This window comes from Phascolarctos cinereus, unplaced genomic scaffold, assembly GCF_003287225.1.
Source record: "Phascolarctos cinereus isolate Bilbo 61053 unplaced genomic scaffold, phaCin_HiC Scaffold_4;HRSCAF=312, whole genome shotgun sequence".
Taxonomy (NCBI): Eukaryota; Metazoa; Chordata; class Mammalia; order Diprotodontia; family Phascolarctidae; genus Phascolarctos; species Phascolarctos cinereus.
In genome coordinates, this window is record NW_027555847.1 from 250,028,369 (window position 1) to 250,038,948 (window position 10,580).

Consider the following 10,580-nt stretch of genomic DNA (forward strand, 5'->3'; position numbering starts at 1 on the left):
CCTTAATAAATGCTAGAGTTCAAATCCAGTTTCAGATACATTACACTGGGGATTCTTTTTGACTTTGGGTTAGATTAAATGGATGTTCAGGTCCTTTCTAGATCTTGAATTCAATGATGCTGTGAAATGAAAGAAAAGAAAAAAAATCCAGAAGAAAGAAGCCTTCAAAAGAAAAATAATTACAGAAAAACTAACAGAAAGGTGAGAAAACGAATTAGCGAAAAAGAAGACTTATTACTATGTAAAATGCTGCAGGGTAAATGGATAAAGTTAGGAAGAAAAGATTGACTACAAAAACAACTACACCCTAGAAGAGAAAATGAACATATCTCCATGAACATCCAGGATGATTTAGTAAGAGATAAAAGAAGATCATAGATTCAGAGCTGAAAGGAATTGTATGACCAGCTACTCTAGCCCCTGGGATAAGAAAACTCAAGTTCAGAGAAGTTAAGAGGTAATACAGGCATGGGCAGCTAGGTTGGCACAGTGGATAGAACACTGGCCTTGGAGTCAGGAACACTTGAATTCACTGCAGACTCTTACTGGCTGTGTGACCTTGGCAAGTCATTTAACTCCAACTACCTTAAAAAAAAATGAACAGGTAGTTCAGGCTTTAAGCACTGGCCCTCCCTGCCCTAAAGAACATGGAATTGCTTTTGGAGGAAAGGGGCTTGTGAATCAGGAAGAATTTGTTGAAAAGAAAGGCAAAACTCCCACCTTCTGTCTAGAGTTGACAAAGAACCTTCAAGCTAAGGCTCTGAGGGAGTCAAAGGGCAGATGCTTCCACCAATACTAAGCTATAGCTTAAATAAACACTTCAGGTAAAGAAGAGTGAAGTACCTACCTGGCCAACCCTGTGACTCAGGGTAGAAAAAGATCGGAGCTTCCCCTTGAAGACAGAGCACAGGAGAGCAATCTGTTTAGCAAATATGCAGAGAAGGGAGCCTAGTGGCCAAGAAACTTTCTTGGCCGGGCTTGGAGCACCTGCCCATTGAGCAGAGCAGCCTTCCTGGTCCTATCCAGGGGCTGGTGCCAAACAGCAGAATGGCCTGTACAGTACCCCTCCAGCAGCTTCTCAGCCCTGTCCAGCAGCAGCAGAGCCTGGTAAGGAGCTAGCACAGCCATTGGGTAACTTGCTCAACCCAGCCTAGCAAAAGACTGGTCCATGCAGCTGAGACATCGCAAGCTGGGAGGAGCAAACCCGGATGAACCATCAATGAGGCAGAGAAACCATGCTTCATGAAGAGCCAGCCCAGGTGAACAGTGGAGTGACTGGTAGCAAGCTTGTTGAGGACCCTCTGGAGATAGAGAAAAGGATGCAGAAGTGCTGCAATTCCAGAGCTAAGTTTTCTTGGCCATATGTTTCTTCCTCTAATATTGACTGCATCAGGCTTCTGGCATCCTTGAGGTCAAGACTGTCCAGTAACATTGATGGAGTATGGGCCCAAGCTGAGACCTTTGCCCCTCATCCCAAAAAGAATTTGTGTCCCATTTGTTTATGGACCCCAGAAAACCCCTAAACTTTCCTTGAAGTCTAGCAGTCCCCAGAAGCCATTCTTATTCCAATCAACTGGCTCTTCCTTATCCCTGGGCCCTATCTTCCAGTTCTTCGTTACCCTAACAAAGTCTAGCCTTCCATCTTCTATTCCAGGATGACCCCATTCAATCTCCCAGACATTCCCATCAGGATTCTCCCTAAATTCCTCCCCCAGTCACCCCAGCTTCAAGATACTCTTCCTAGCCCCTCCTCCATTCACCCCAAATTACTTGGCTGTATATAAGATCCATTCTGGCCCCCATTTAAGGGCTGAGACTAGTCCTTATGAGTGTCACTAATGTTCAGATTCCTTAAGAGTCTGGCCTGTATGGTTTATCTTTAGTAAACCTTGTCTTTGGCTGAAAGAAGACTCAGGTCAAATTTATTTGGGTGGGACTGTATGTCATGATTTTGGGGGCCCAGTACCCTTAGTATCTATACCTCAACAATATGCCTAAACACATGTAAGTGGTGAAAGATTCTCTAGAATATCTTTAAGATTTTGTCAAGGGGTGAGATGTAGTAGAAATAGTATTTCTAAAGGCCCTGCCAGATAGGTGGGGATAGCTCTTTCTAAGGACCTATCCATGATTGTTCTTCCTTTAAAAGTATTTTATATAAATATTTTAAACCACCTTTAAGACTTAACTGGTTTGGGGTACTAAGACCTGAATCATTAATGTAGTTCTTGGTGGCCCAGACATAAGGCATTATTAGCTCTCCCTCTGGCTTGACCAAAGCTCCAGCATGGCCAGCACAGAGGCACGGAAACTGCATGCAATTGAATCAGTGCTTTATCCTTGTATTCTTTACGTGCTCTAGCTAAGTAAACCTCTTTTTGTTAACTGTGAACGGTTATACGAATGACTCACATAGTTCCTGTTCTGAATCTGAAGCACCAGACTGACCTGAATTAGGCCCAGTCACCCAGAGTTCCCATCACTTTTACCCCAGCATTCAATTCCTCTGTGTTAGCAAGAATTGTAATAAAATTTTCCTTTGTTGGTTCCTCCACCTTCTGAAGCGTGAAATTACCATGAAGACAAGTTAAGAAGTTATTAGTTACTCTGCTTTCACCAGAGAGAAAGCTCCAGCAGATGTCTACATAACCAAAGTGCTCTATCACTACTATATCATGCCTCTATGACAATGTTCTTTTTGTGATGGCAAAGAACTGGAAATTGAGAGGATGCCCATCAAATGGGGAATGGTTGAACAAGCTGTGGTATATGAATGTAATGGAATACTATTGTGCTATAAGAAATGATGAACAGGCTGACTTCAGGAAAACCTGGAAAGACTTGTATGGTCTGATGCTGAATGAAGTGAGCAGAACTAGGAGAACACTGTACACTGTAACAGCCACATTGTGCGATGACTAACTTTGATAGACTTAGCCCTTCTCAGGAATGCAAAGATCTAAGACATCTCCAAAAGTCTCATAATGGAAAATGCTGTCCACATGCAGAGAAAGAACTATGGAGTTTGAATGCAGATGGAAGCATATTATTTGCTTTTTTTTCCTTCTGTTTTGTTTTTTTTTTTTTCTTGTAGTTCCTCCTATTGGTTCTAATTCTTCCTTGCAACATCACTAATGCGAAAATATGTTTAATAAGAATGTATATGTATAGCCTATATCAGATTGTGCACCATCTTAGGGAGGTGGGGGGGGAGAGAAAAATTTAAGACTCAAAAGCTTATGGAAGTAATTGTTGATAAATTAAAATGAATTAATAAAAAAATATAATTGCCTGTTCACATACTTTGACTATCAGTTGGGGAATGGCTCTTATTATTTTAAATTTGAATCAGTTCTTTATACATCTTGGAAATAATACATTTATCAGAGAAACTTGCTTCAAAAAATTTATTTTCAGTTAACTATTTACCTTCCATTGTTAGTGGAATTGGATTTGCTTGTGCAAAACCTTTTAAATTTTATGTGGTCAAAATTACCCATTTAATCTTGTGTGATGCTCTCTTAGCATTTCTTTAGCCATGGACTTTTCCCCATCCATAGATCTGAATCTTCCTTGATTCTCCATTTTGTTTAAGATATAATCTTTTATATCTAGGTCATGTGTACATTTGGAGTGTACCTTGGTATGTGGTATTGATTTGAACCTAATTTCTGCCAAACTGTCCAGATTTCCCAGTTTTTGTCATGTAAGTTCTTACCTTACTAGCTGTAGTCTTTGAGTTTATCAAATCTGGTCTACTAGCAATTTTTGCTTTGCTTTATTATGTACATAATCTATCCCACTGATTGACCTTTTTTTTTATTTTTAGGCAATTGGAGTTAAGTGACTTGCCCAGGGTCACACAGCAAGTAAGTGTCAAGTGCTTGGTCTGAGACCACATTTGAACTCAGGTCCTCCTGACTTCAGGGCCAGCGCTCTATCCACTGCGCCACCTAGCTGCCCCCAGATTGACCTATTTTTAACACAACAATAAATGTTTTGATTATTAAAGCTTTGTAATATGGTTTGAGATCTGGGACTGGTAGTTCCCCTTCCTTTCCAACTCCCCGCCCCCATAATTGGGAATCAAGATGAATTTCAGGGATTTTTTTTCCTGAGGTCTATAAAGTAATCCTTTGGTGTTTTGCTTGGCACTAAATAATTGATTTAGATAGTATTGTCATTTTTATTAAATTGAGCCAGCAAATTTATGAGCAATTAACATCTTTTTTATATCTCCTTTTTAAAATTTTTAAAACATTTTTAACATATGTTTTTGAAACTTTGGGTTATAAATTTTCTCCCTTCCTCCCTCCCCACCCACCCTCATTGAAAAGGCAAGCATGTTGATACAGGTTATAGATGTGTAGTCATGCAAAACACTTCCATAGTAGTGCTGTTGTGAAAAACTAAGTATATTTCCCTTCATCCTATCCTACCCCCCATTTCTTCTATTCTCTCTTTTGACCCTGTCCCTCCTCAGAAGTGCTTGCTTTTGATTATCCCTCCCCCAATCTGCCCTCCCCTCTATCAACCCCTGCTCTCTTGTCCCTTCCCTTATTTTCCTGTAGGGTAAGATAGATTTCCATATCCCATTGTGTATGTTATTCCCTCCTTAAACCAAATCCTATGATTCACTCATTCCCTCTCACCTTCCCCCATTTCCCCTCCATTGTAAAAGCCTTTTCTTGTCTGTTTCATGTGGGATAATTTACCCCATTCTACTTCTCCCTTTCTCCTCCTCCTAGTACAATCCTTTCTCACCCCTTAATTTTATTTTCCAATCATCACCCCACCATCCTCAACCCACCCTGTGTCCTCCATCCATCCATGTATACATACATGTAATTTTTTTCCCTCCCACCACCCCAATACTGACAAAGGACTCATGAGCCTGCAGGAATGCAAACAGTTCAACCCCAACAAGTCTCCCATAATTTCTCTTTCCTGTCTACCCCCTCCATGTGCCACCTGAGTCCTGTATTTGAAAGTTAAACTTCACATTCAGCTCTGGTCCCTTCCCCAGGAATTCCTGAAAGTCCCCCACTATCAAATGACCATCCTTTAACCCTGAAGGATCACACTCAGCTCCGCTGGGTAAGCGATTCCTGGCTGCAGTCCCATCTCCTTTGCCCTCTGGAATATCACACTCCATGCCCTCTGGACCCTCAATGTAGAAGCTGCGATTTAAATCCTGTGTTATCCTGATTGTGTTTCCACAATACTTGAATTGTTTCTCTCTGGCTGCTTGCAAAATTCTCCCCCAACCTGGGAACTCTGGAATCCAGCTACAACACTCCCAGGAGTGTTCCCTTGGAGATCTCCCTCAGGAGGTGATCAGTGGACTCTTTAAGTTTCTATTTTGCCCTCTGGTTCTAAAACATCAGGGCAGTTCTCCTTGACAACTTCTTGAAAGATGATGTCCAAGCTCCTTCCTTGATCATGGCTTTCAGACAGTCCAACAATTTTCAAGTTCTCTCTCCTGGATCTATTTTCCAAGTCAGTTGTTTTTCCAGTGAGACACCTCACATTCTCTTCTATTTTTTCATTCTTTTGGATTAGTGTTACAGTGTTTTTATTTCTCAAATTGTCACTAGCTTACAATTTCTCCATTCTAATTTTTAAGGAAGTATTTTCTTCAGTAAGCTTTTGGACCTCCTCTTACACTTGGCCAACCGTGCTTTCTAGGGCATTCCTCTCCCCATTGGCTTCCCAGACCTCCTCTGCCATTTGGGCCAGGCCATTTTCCAAGGGGTTATTTTCTTCAGTACTCCCTTGGGTCTCCCCTAGCATCACTCTAAGTTTTTCTTCTACTTGTCTTACTTGCTTCTCAAAATCCTTTTTGAGCTCCTCCATGGCCTGGGACCAATTCATATTTTTCTTGGAGGCTTTGGATGTAGGAGCCTTGGCTTTGTTATCTTCTTCTGGTTGCATGTTTTGATCTTCTTTGTCACCAAAGTAAGATACTATAGTCTGGCTCTTTTTGTGCTGCTTGCTCATGATCCCAGCCAATTACTTGAGTTATAAACTCTTTGTCAAGGTAGGAGTCTGTTTCCAGTGTAGAGAAGGTACTGTACAGATGTACTTCTAGGGACCTGTAAATTTTCAGTTCTTCCAAAGTACCTATAATCAAGGGCGGGGTGTTTACTCCTTTCCTGTCCTGTGCTGTGCTCTGTGAGTGACTACAAGCACCCTTTTCTGGCTTGGAACTGTGAGGATTTTCTCTCTACAGCCACTACAAGCTACACCATGTCAGCGTTCCCCCTCACCTCAAGACCGCCACCCAGAACTATGACCCAGATCCAAGCATGGGCAAAGCAAGAGAATCCTGCACCAGCAGAGAGATCCCTGCAATCCCCCTCTGATCAGCCACTGGATTCCCCCTCAGTCTGTGGGCTAGAAGCTCAGGAAGCAGCCACTATCCTGGGGCCAAGCTTGGGACCCCATTCTTCTCTCTCAGCATCACAGAAACAGACTTTTCCCACTGACCTTCTAAGTTGTCTTTGGTATGCGTGGGTTGAGAAGTCTGGAAACCACCACAGCTGCCCTTCTGAGGCCTGTTCCTGGTTTGCTGCAGCCTATGAGCCCATGCTGAACGGCGCTCCTCTCCCAGCCCGGCACTTTATGCCTTTCCAATCAACCATCCAGGTTATCTTGGGCTGGAAATTTGTTTCATTCTGTCTTTTTGTGGGTTCTGATGCTTTAGAATTTGTTTACAGCCCATTTTTATAGGTATTTGGAGGGGTTTGAGAGAGAGCTCAAGCAAGTCGCTGCTTTTACTCCGCCATCTTGGCTCTGCACCTCTATATTTTCTTTATTTCTGCAAAGTATTTTCTAGTTGTATTATTCATAACGGTACTAAGTGAAGTCATGGTAAATATACTCATAAGGGTTTTATACTTTCTACAATTACTTTAAATGGAATAACTGTTTCTATCTCTTACTGCTGGATTTTATTGGTATAAAATAAATGCTGATGATGCACATTTTTTTTTGGACTAAAAACTTTTAAAAATGGATTTTAAATTATTGTAAAGACATTGGCATTTGCAAGCCTGGAATAGAGCAAAGTTGCAGATACCTCTTAAACTTGTAAAATAGTTTTAATTTCTTTTTTTGTTTTTTTAGGCAGATGTCAGATCACAAAGGCTCTGATTTTTATTTGTAATATTTATGATTTATATAATATTTTAAAACATTTAATCTTATTTTCATTGATGGGTTTTTATATCACATTAATTTTTTGGGGAGGCTAGGCGATGGGGTTGAGTGACTTGTCAAGGGTCACACAGCTAGTAAGTGTCAAGTGTCTAAGGCGGATTTGAACTCGCTGACTCCAGGTCCAGTGCTCCATCCACTGTTCCACCTAGCTGTTTCCTATCACATTAATTTCTGAATACATTCTTCCTTTTTGTAGTAAGCCAGCCATCCCCTCCCTGTGACAAAGATTAAAAAAAGAAGGAGAGTCCCTAGCAAGAAGCTGGGCGGCTCCATGTTCACTGCCAATCCTTGGATTTGCATCTCGGGAGAGCTGGGGGAGATGCAGATCCCGCAGGTCCCCAGTAGCGTCTTGGACATGACCTTTGAGTACAAGAATCTGGGAAAGCTCACCACTGTCCAGATCGGCCACGATAATTCGGGGTTGTACGCCAAGTGGCTAGTGGAGCATGTGATGGTCAGAAACGAGATCACGGGACACACATATAAGTTCCCCTGCGGCAGGTGGCTCGGGAAGGGGGATGGACGATGGGAGCCTGGAGAGGGTCTTGGTGGGGGAGCTGCTCACCTCTCAACCCGAGAAGGACGAGAGGCAGTGCCGAACCCCGCCCTTGCAGCAGTCACCCAGCATGATGTGGAGGCTTGTCACCATCTCTCCCAGTAACAAGCCAAAGTTTAAATACCGGGCAGATCCAGGAGTCCATCGGGGAGGCCGTCAATGGCATTGTCAAGCATTTCCATAAGCCAGAGAAAGAGCGTGGCAGCCTCACGCTCCTGCTTTGCAGCAAGTGTGGCCCGTATCTGCTCTGGAGCAGGTCTTTCAGCACGGATTTAAATCCCCCCCGGCTCTTCAAAAACGGCTTCATTTGGGATTTTCTGGAAAAAAGCACAAACCTGCTACGAGACCCTGGACCAGAGCGATCTCGTCCTTGAGGAGAACTGGCAGACGAGGGCCCGAAATTTCTGCCACTTTGTCACCGCCATCAACAACACCCCTCACAACATCGGCAAGGATGGCAAATTCCAGATGTTGGTGTGTCTGGGAGCCAGAGATCACCTCTTGCACCACTGGATAGCCTTGCTTGTGGACTGTCCGATCACAGCACACATGTATGAAGATGTGGCGCTCCTCAAGGATCACACGCTCGTTAATTCCTTGATCTGGGTGCTGCAGACTTTGCAGGAGTTCAACATCAGGCTGGAGACGTCTCTGGTCAAAGGGATCGACATCTGACCCCACCTGGGGGTGAGGGGCCCTAGGTGGGCCCGGCCTTCTCCAAGGGGGGGGGCCTGCAGAGAACTAGGATTTGGCATCCTGAGCGAGCCTCCAGGCACAGTATGGGAAGCGATAGGAGGCGTGAACTCAATGTAAAAAGAAAAAAAAAAGGATTTTGGAATAAAAAATCTATTTTACAGTCTATATGCAGAACTACTTTCACACTCTCATGTGAAAGGGAGCAAGGGAAGAGATGAGTCTTGAGCAGCTTATTCTCCGAGATGTGGTGTTTTCCATATGTCCTGCGACCCTTTTGGCATCCTTGGAATTGGCCTCCAGTGGGGCCTTTGGGTCAGAAACTCTCCGGCCACATCCCATTGCTGGTATCGGCAAGGACATCCACCTTGTGGTCTTGTGACCCTGGCCAAGTCATTTCCTCTGCCTAGGCCTCAGTTTCTTCATCTGTCAAATGAGGGGCTGGACTAAATGATCTCTAAGGTCCCTTCTAGCCCCGACATCCTGTGACTCTGTGGTTGTCATGTTTTCTACATTTGTACCATCACCAATGTGTGCTTGGATGGAACCTGCCCCACCCCTGGCGAGCAGGCTGGGGAAGTGCCCTGGGCCCTGCTGAGTTTTGTTTTGAGTCACCTCAGTGCCCCCCCCCCAGTTTTCTTTGTTTTTGGTTGTCAGTATTATTTGAGGAGGAAGGAAAGCTTGGACCCAGGTCTTGGAATAGAGCATGGAGCAGAGTGACTTCTCCTGGTACACAGCAGTGCCTGCCCAGGAGAAAATGAAGCATGGGTTTGGACCACCATGTCATTGTCTCTAGTTTTATTTATTTAACCTTCCGTTGAGTGTTTTGTAAGTCGTCTTTTTTTTTAAGAGGTGAGGCCTCTTACAGTCTAACCGCTCTGTTAGTGTTTATTAGCAGCTGTACCATTTCTGTTGTTTTGGGAAGTTTTAGAAACCAGTGGTCATACAGCCCACATCAATAAAACACCTGAAAACTTAAAAAAAAAAAAGAAAGAAAGAGGAAAAAAAAGAACTTCACCAAACCTACAACTTGATAATATCGTATAGTATGTGTAACACCAGTGTCAATAAGCCCCTCCCACAGTAATTATGGATACACTTACTATCTCTTTTTTTGTCTCTTTAAATTTTATCAATGTTTTGTTTTTATATTACATATATCATAGATTATTCCCACTTTATGAGAGCCCTCTTTTAATGAAGTGAAACTATATGTAACAATCAACTCTTTTTTTTTTTTTGCCATTTGGTGAGGCAATCGGGGTTAAGTGACTTGCCCAGGGTCACACAGCTACGAAGTGTCATGTGTCTGAGGCCAGATTTGAACTCAGGTCCTCCTGACTCTAAGGCCAGAGCTTTGCACCACCTAGATGCCCCTGAAACTATATGTAGTCAATCCTCAATATTCCCCCATGTAACTTTCCTGACTTAAAGCATTCCAGTGATTTTATGAGTAACCTCATTGTCACTTTCAGGTTGGCAGCTAAGCACATTTGAGGCTAAATTCAGTAGTGAAAAAAATGATTGTGCCATTCACAGTTTCCAAGTTTGAAGTGTGGCTTGGCATAATGGACCAGCTGACTGGAGACATAGAGGTTGCTGATCCCATCATCAATTGCTGCCTCAAGGCTAAATCTCAACTTGACTGCTATTCTCCTATAATCTGAGAACTTTAAGGATCTCAAATGGCACATGAAGCACACTTTGCTGATGCATTATTTCAAGCTGGTGCATTCATCATGCCATCTATAAGCTGTGAAGGACAGAGTGTCAGAGGTGATGTCCAGACCATGCCAGTTGAGGCATCTTCCAAAAGCAGCAATGAGAGTCCCAGCAACCTCTCCCTTGGTTTCCAGAGCTCACCAAGGTAGAAAGGTTTACAGCAGTATAGTATATAGTACAATGCCCTCACATCACTATCTGACACAGTGGAAGGTAAGATTCACATTAAAAAAGTTTAAATTTTAATAATTTTATTTGCTATACAATATTTATGGTATTGTATTTTCATGTGTTATGAAAAATGAATACTGTCTGAAATCAACGTTCTCTTTTTTTTAAATTGAGATATTAGCACAAAAGGGAATAGAATTCTAGGAAATTATTAGCA

General features: G+C 42.8%; 1 pseudogene; it reads left to right on the forward strand.

Annotated features, from left to right (window-relative positions):
* Nucleotides 1–1,047: 1,047 nt before the first annotated feature.
* LOC110194817 (DENN domain-containing protein 5A pseudogene) lies at nucleotides 1,048–8,452 on the forward strand (annotated as a pseudogene).
* Nucleotides 8,453–10,580: the final 2,128 nt, after the last annotated feature.